The sequence below is a fragment of the Amphiura filiformis genome, chromosome 20 (genome assembly GCF_039555335.1).
Source record: "Amphiura filiformis chromosome 20, Afil_fr2py, whole genome shotgun sequence".
NCBI lineage: Eukaryota > Metazoa > Echinodermata > Ophiuroidea > Amphilepidida > Amphiuridae > Amphiura > Amphiura filiformis.
In genome coordinates, this window is record NC_092647.1 from 38633667 (window position 1) to 38641854 (window position 8188).

Genomic DNA, 8188 nt, shown 5'->3' on the forward strand with positions numbered 1-8188 from the left:
AGATAGCAGATTAATATAGCAATCTTCAGTAGATAGCAGATCAATATAGCTATTTTCAGTAGATAACAGATCAATATAGCTATCTTCTGTAGATAGCAGATCAATATAGCTATCTTCAGTATATAGTAGATCAATATAGCTATTTTCAGTAGATAGCCGATTAATATAGCAATCTTCAGTAGATAGCAGATCAATGTAGCTATCTCCAGTAGATAGCAGATCAATATATACTAATCTTCAGTAGTTAGCAGATCAATAGGACTATCTCCAGTAGATAGCAGATCAATATAGCTATCTTCAGTTGATAGCAGATCAATAGGCCTATATACATATAGTTATATTCCGTAGATAGCATATCATCAGATTAATATAGCTTTCTTCAGTAGAAAGCAGATATAGCTATTTTCAGTAGATATCAGATTAATAGAGCTGTCTTCAGTTGATAGTAGGTTAATATATAGTTATCTTCAATAGATAGCAGATCAATGTAGCTATCTCCAGTAGATTGCAGATTAATATTAGTCTCCAGTAGATTGCAGATGAATATCAGTACTTCAGTAGATATCATGTTAATAATAGCTATATTCTGTAGATAGCAGATCAATATAGCTATCTTCAGTAGAAAGCAGGTTAAAATATAGCCATCTCCAGTAGATAACAGATCAATGTAGCTATCTCCAGTAGATTGCAGATGAATATAACTATCTTCAGTAGATAGCAGATCCATATAGATGTTGTCAGTAGATAGCAGGTCAATATAACTATCGTCGGTAGATAGCAGATCGATATAACTATCGTCAGTAGATAGCAGATTAATATAGTTATCTTCAGTAGATAGCAGATCAATATAGCTATCTCCAGTAGATTACAGATGAATATAACTATCTTCAGTAGATAGCAGATCAATATAACTATCGTCAGTAGATAGCAGATTAACATAGTTATCTTCAGTAGATAGTAGATCAATATAGCTATTTTCAGTAGATAGCCGATTAATATAGCTATCTTTTGTAGATAGCAGATTAATAATTCTATCTTCAGTAGAAAGTAGGGTAATATATAGCAATCTTCAGTAGATAGCAGACCAATATAGCTATCTTCAGTAGCTAGCAGATCAATATAGTTGTTGTCAGTAGATAGATCAATATAACTATCGTCGGTAGATAGCAGATCAATATAGCTATCGTCAGAAGATTACTATATAGATCTGCTATCAATCGACGATAGTTATATTGACCTGCTATCTACTGGAGATAGCTATATTAATCTGCTATCTATTGAAGATAGCTATATATTAAAATGCTATCTACTGAAGATACTGAAATTAGCTATATCTCCTTTCCACTGAAGATAGCTATATTAATCTGCTATCTACAGAAGATTACTATATCGATCTGCTATCTACCGACGATAGTTATATCGATCTGCTATCTACCGACGATAGTTATATTGATCTGCTATCTACTGAAGATATCTATATTGATCTGCTTTCTACTGAAAATTGCTATATTGATCTGCTATCTACTGAAGATAGCTATATTGATCTGTTACCTACTGAAAATAGCTATATTCATCTGCAATATACTGTAGATAGCTATATATTAAAATGATATCTACTGAAGATACTGAAAATAGCTATATCTCCTTTCCACTGAATATAGATATATTGATCTGCTATCTACAGAAGATTACTTTATCGATCTGCTATCTACCGACAGTTATATTGAACTGCTATCTACTGACAACAGCTATATTAATCTGCTTTCTACTGAAAATAGCTATATTGATATGCTATCTACCGAAGATAGCTATATTGATCTGCTATCTACATAAGATAGCTATATTGATCTGCTATCTACTGAAGATAGCTATATATTAACCTGATTTCTACTGAAGATAGCGATAGTAATCTGCTATCTACTGAAAATAGCTTTATTGATCTTCTATCTACTGAAGATAGCTATATTGATCTGCTATCTACTGACGATAGCTATAATTATATTGATCTGCTATCTACTGACGATAGCTATATTAATCTGCTATCTACTGAAGATAGCTGTATTGATATGCTATCTACTGAAGACAGCTATTGATCTGCTATCTACTGAAGGTAGTTATATTCATCTGTAATGTATTGGAGATAGCAATATTAATCTGCTATCTACTAAAAATAGCTATATTGATCTGCTATCTACTGAAGATAGCTTTTTTCATCGGCAATCTACTGGTGATAGGTATATTGATCTGCTATCTACTCAAGGTACTAATATTCATCTACAATCTACTGGAGATAGCTACATTGATCTGCTATCTATTAAAGGTAGCTATATATCAACCTACTATCAACTGAAGATAGCTCTATTAATCTGATATCTACTGAAAATAGCTATATCTGCTTTCTACTGAAGAAAGCTATATTAATCTGAAGATATGTTATCTACGGAATATAGCTAAATATATATTGATCCGCTATCTACTGAAGATAGCTATATTGATCTGCTATCTACTGGACATAGTTATATTGATCTGTTAACTACTGAAGATAAGTATATATTGATCTGCTATCTACTAAAGATAGCTATATTAATCTGATATCAACTGAAGATAGCTATAGGCCTATTGATATGCTTTCTACTAAAGATAGCTATATTAATCTGCTATCTACTGATCGCTCATTTTCTACAAAATCCGGTGCCAATCCACTAAAAAAATTGAAAAAATAAAAGTTGTTCAAAAAGACCTGCTTTTGTGTTTTTTAAAAGTAAATGTATCACTACTTTCAGATGTAAAAAATTGCCAACACCACTTGCATATTTTTCTTTCAGGAAGTCATGATGTTTTTTAACACTAAAACTCAATGTAATGTGAGCTACGTTACCGACTATAAAATGGGCTGGTTTTACTCAATCCAAGGTCATAAAAAGCAAATTAAAGATCACTTGAGTGAAATGTAAAACAGATTTCACCATTTCATAGAAGTTTTGAAGATGCTTAAATGAGTGTGTAACGTAGCTCACAGTAACGTAGTTCACTGGTTTTTAATGTTTTTAATGTGATTTGCGAACGTTAGAACGTTCTGTCGGTTAATTCTAATATAAATGGGGTTCGACCACTGGTAGCTTTCACATATTATTAGGAAGTACATGTAATACAAGTGCATACTATAGAATCCTGGTAACGTAGCTCACCAATCTTAACATGGTCGGTCGAAATTTCAATGTTTACAACATTTCTATGCCAAAATGCTACAGCATCACGATTTTTACTGTGATTTTAAAACCTATGAGTGTTTCCTTTCAAAAACCGCAAATTACATTGATACCTCTGTTTTACTTCTTTCCAATAACGTGTGTTAAAACGGGGTAACGTAGCTCACAGCGTTTTGGCGGAAAGTGCAATTTATTTTAGAATTACACAAAGACATTTTAATCACTAAAAAATAATGTTGATAAACAATATGATGGTGCGTTATCTAATTAAAAAAACAACAAATATGTAAAGAAATCGCATTTATTCAAAGAAAATATTCAGGGTTAGATGTGACACTTGAGCTGTGGAAACGCATTTTTAGCGATTTTTGAGCCTTTGCAAGGGTTAATCAGGCTGAAGAAAGCATTTAAAGTATGGAAAACTATATATGTCCGTGTAGATCTCGTTGAGTTCTACCAGAAAAACAACATATTTGATGCCCTAAATGCTCGACAAAGTTTTTGTGGACCAAATAATGGAAAAAAGGCTATTGGCACCGGATTTTGTAGAATGAGCGTGATACTGAAGATAGATATATTGATCTGAAGATAGCTATACTGGAGATAGCAATATTGATCTGCTAACTACAGAAGATAGCTATATTAATCTGCTATCTACTGAATATAGCTACATTGATCTGCTATCTATAGAAGATAGCTATATATTCACCTGCTTTCTACTGAAGATAGCGATAGTAATCTGCTATTTACTAAAATAGCTATATTGATCTGCTATCTACTGAAGAGAGCTATATTTATCTGTAATCTACTGGAGATAGCTATATTTGTTTGTTTGTTTGTTTGTTTGTTTGTTTGTTTACCCAGGTTGGTCCGTGAGGAACACATGCTAATCCATAAAACCATGGACCGTTCCAAGCTCATAGGCCTATTTATTGCACAAGCCTGGATAGCCAGTGTAGGCTAATATAGGCCTATGCATGCTGGCCTAGATAGCTTTGATAAACAAAGCAAGAAATGGAAGAAATAGCTAGGAAAAGAGAAAAAGAGAAGGCCACTCCCAAACACAATTGTACAATTTTACTCTTAGCCCTTACTTCGTGAGAAAGGAAACTGGAATTCCAATCTCAGGCCCCGATGCAAAGGCTTGGCCCCGATGCAATGCTATCTACTGGAGATAGCTATATTGATCTGCTATATATCTATTAACCGGCTAATTACTAAAAATAGCTATAATAATCTGCTATCTACTGAAGATAGCTAGGCCTATGCCGATCTGCTGTCTACTGACGATAATTATTGATCTGCTATTTCTAGGCCTCCTGAAGATAGCTAGGCCTATAGGCCTAGGCCTATATTGATCTGCTATCTAGGGCCTAGGCCTACAGAAGATAGCTAGGGCCTATATTGATCTGCTATCTACTGAAGATATATTAAACTGCTTTCTACTGAAGATAGGGCCTAGTGATATTAATCTGCTATTAGGCCTAATAGGGAAGGGTTTTATTCCTTAAGCTGATAACGAGGTAAAGTGAAAAAAAACCCACTGGCTATTTTGGCTGTTTAAATTGCTCTGGTTGGCCTACAACATGACCTACAGACACAATAAATGTGGCTGATTCCATTTATGTATTACAAATATGCCAAAAAATAACCCAATTTTATATTAGGCCTAGGCCTATAGGCCTAAGATCATACACTATGTTATTGAAGAGATTCATCAGGATCGTTCAAAGTCAAGTTAAATTATCAAGATTCTGGTAACAGATCCAAGAAAATGAAGTACTCACTCGATATATTTCAGTTCCTATCAGGAACCTTGTTCACTCTGCAATGACTGTAAAAAGTGTTTCTAGTTGTCAGCAGACCCAAGTGGCTGTGATGACGTCGCCACTTTTGTTGGTTGCTGTAGTCTATGATCTGGTCATAGATTCTGTCCAATTTGTATGCCCCCTCGTCCTTGTTCATAGTGCAACCAACAAAAGTGGCGACGTCATCACAGCCACTTGGGTCTGCTGACAACTAGAAACACTTTTTACAGTCATTGCAGAGTGAACAAGGTTCCTGATAGGAACTGAAATATATCGAGTGAGTCCCGGGAGTGAGTACTTCATTTTCTTGGATCTGTTACCAGAATCTTGATAATTTAATCATACACTATGGCTGTGATCAAACTTGTGAATAGGCCTAAGCGTACTTGTTAAAATCGTGTTCGAATCAATGCAGGGAATTCGGAACCAAAATTTAGACAGGTTTTTAAGTCCCCGGTGGGTTCAGTCTTCACTGACAATGTGTACGCATGATGGTTCCAATTAGGGGTACTTTTCAAGAAATGTCCGCGGAATTTTGGAGGACAAAATTGTTCGCGATTGTCCAAATTAGGGGTGTTTTGGAGCAAAATTGTCCTTGAAATGGAAAATAGGGTGTATTTCTAGGACTTTCGTCCGCGTTTTACCGCTACAGTTTTCGTTATTGTCCTCATTTCCCCGTGAAATAGGGGGGGAATTCAAAACCGTCCTTGAAATGGTAAAAATAGGGGTATTTATTGCGGAAAAATGTCCTTGATTCCTCGTGATAAGGGGGTGAAATGAAAATGCGTCCTCAAAATGATAAAAATAGGGGAGGTATTTGGGGGAAAATTTTCCTTGATTTCGGCGCAAAATAGGGGGTAAAATTGCTGCAAATGTCCTTGATTCCCCGTGAAATAGGGGTCATTTTCAAATCCTGGAACGGTCATACGTCCTACCTTTAAATACAAACTGAACCCACCGGGTTTAAGTCTTGGTGTAAAAAATGTGGTGCCTGATGCAAATGTGTAAAAAGCATAAGTCAGAAGTGTAACGGCACTCCAGCCGGCAGCCCGCGAGGGCAACTACCGGGCCGGTCCCCGTACGATGTATCATGTGTGCATGCTCGCTCGACTACTCTCGGGTTAAACTCGGGTGCTATGATCTGAAATGACCCTGCAGTCCATTTTGCTTCGTAACTTTACTTATAATTGTCCAGTCCTGCGTTTCAAGTTATGGTTGAAATAAAAATCCCTTATTAAAGCTGATTTTTAATTTTAAGGTTTCAAAATCAAAAATGGAGGCCACAATCGACCAGTTTGGTGGGCAATTTCACGCGAAATTTGGAGCGAAATTTTGTAATATTTTTCGGCGTGATTCGTGTGAGGAAAACTGTCGATTTTATCTTTATTTAACCCAATCAAGCCAAATCATTCGGCACATATATAATTTTGTTTTCACCTTTCATGAATATGTTATTGGTTTTATCCGACTGTACTTCTGATGAAAATAAAAGGCTGTATTTTGTGACTATTGTCATTCAATTTCGGCAATGTTTACGTCCGAAATGTCATTTCCTGGATGGTTGCGCACCACGTAGCCAGTGGCAATATTATAAGTTCATGTATACAATAATTGTACACAATATGTACGAAGGGGTTATACAGTCTCTTACCCAGATGTACACTCCATCGCCGTACATCCTGTACGGACGTCTATTACATAATTGACGCTATTTGCGTAACATTGCTGTGTTAAAGAGATTGTGACATGTACAATTATCCCGAGATAAACATGTTATCCCGGGATAATTGTACATGTTAAAGAGATAGCACATGTACAATTATCCCGAGATAAACATGTTATCCGGGATAACCTGATTATCTCAGGATAATTATCCGGGATAATATGATTATCCGGGATAACCTGATTATCTCGGGATAATTATCCAGGATAATATGATTATCCCGAGATAACCTGATTATCTCGGGATAATTATCCCGGATAACCTGATTATCCGGGATAACCTGATTATCTCGGGATAATTATCCCAGGATAACCTGATTATCCGGGATAACCTGATTATCTCGGGATAATTATCCGGGATAACCTGATTATCCGGGATAACCTGATTATCTCGGGATAATTATCAGGATAACCTGATTATCTCGGGATAATTATCCCGGGATAACCTGATTATCTCGGGATAATTATCCCGAGATAACCTGATTATCTCGGGATAATTATCCCGAGATAACCTGATTATCTCGGGATAATTTTCAAAAAAAATATTTGTTACATGTCACCCATGAGGCTCCGTACAAAAAAACTAAAAATGTTGTACATTGCTAGCCGTGCATGGGGGCGCTAGACTAATTAAAAATTACATACAGGCAGAGTCTGATGTGATTTTCTTAAATTTAATCATGGTCGTACAAAATACTGGTAACGTATGTTTCAGTAACGGATGTTTCAGTTCACTTCTAAAATTTCCAGATGTTTTGTTAATGATAGCAGTGCAACAAAATTATTTCACTTTTATCAGGGTATCACATGCTAATGTTTACTACCTACCAGGTATATATTCTACCGTTTGATTTTCTGAAAATTGGTAACGTAGGTTACTTTCCTTAAATATATATCATGGTACTTTGTCTTGCTTTTCTCTAAAATGGATACCCACATTACGTTTTCAGTCATGAATTTTATTTCCACGCTATTAATTTGACATTATAAAGGCAAAACATGATACCTAAATTGATAAAAAGGTTATCAAGGGTTAGAAAACGTGTCAATGTAACATAGGTTACACAGAGTATTGCGACAAATTTCAATTGTAAATAAATCATCTTTTACAATTTAGGGATGGTTTTTTCCTTTTTTTTTCTAGTAGGAAAACACTATAAATTAAATTTTAATACTTTTTCAAGGCATATTCATTGTATTCCTTTTAAGCACATTAGGCCTATAGGCTACACAAATATGTGAAGTTCATGATTTGCGACATAGGGGTTTTGACCACTCAGCCAACTTCGAAACATCATAAGGGGTGGTGCAATAATTATGTGTACCCCGGGGTGAATTATAGGGGGGCAAAGATTTTTGCCAGGCCAAAAGGGGGGGGCAAGCATTCTTTGGCAGGTCGAAAGGGGGGGGGGGGGTCAAGCGATTTTTGGCAGGCGAAAGGGGGGGGGG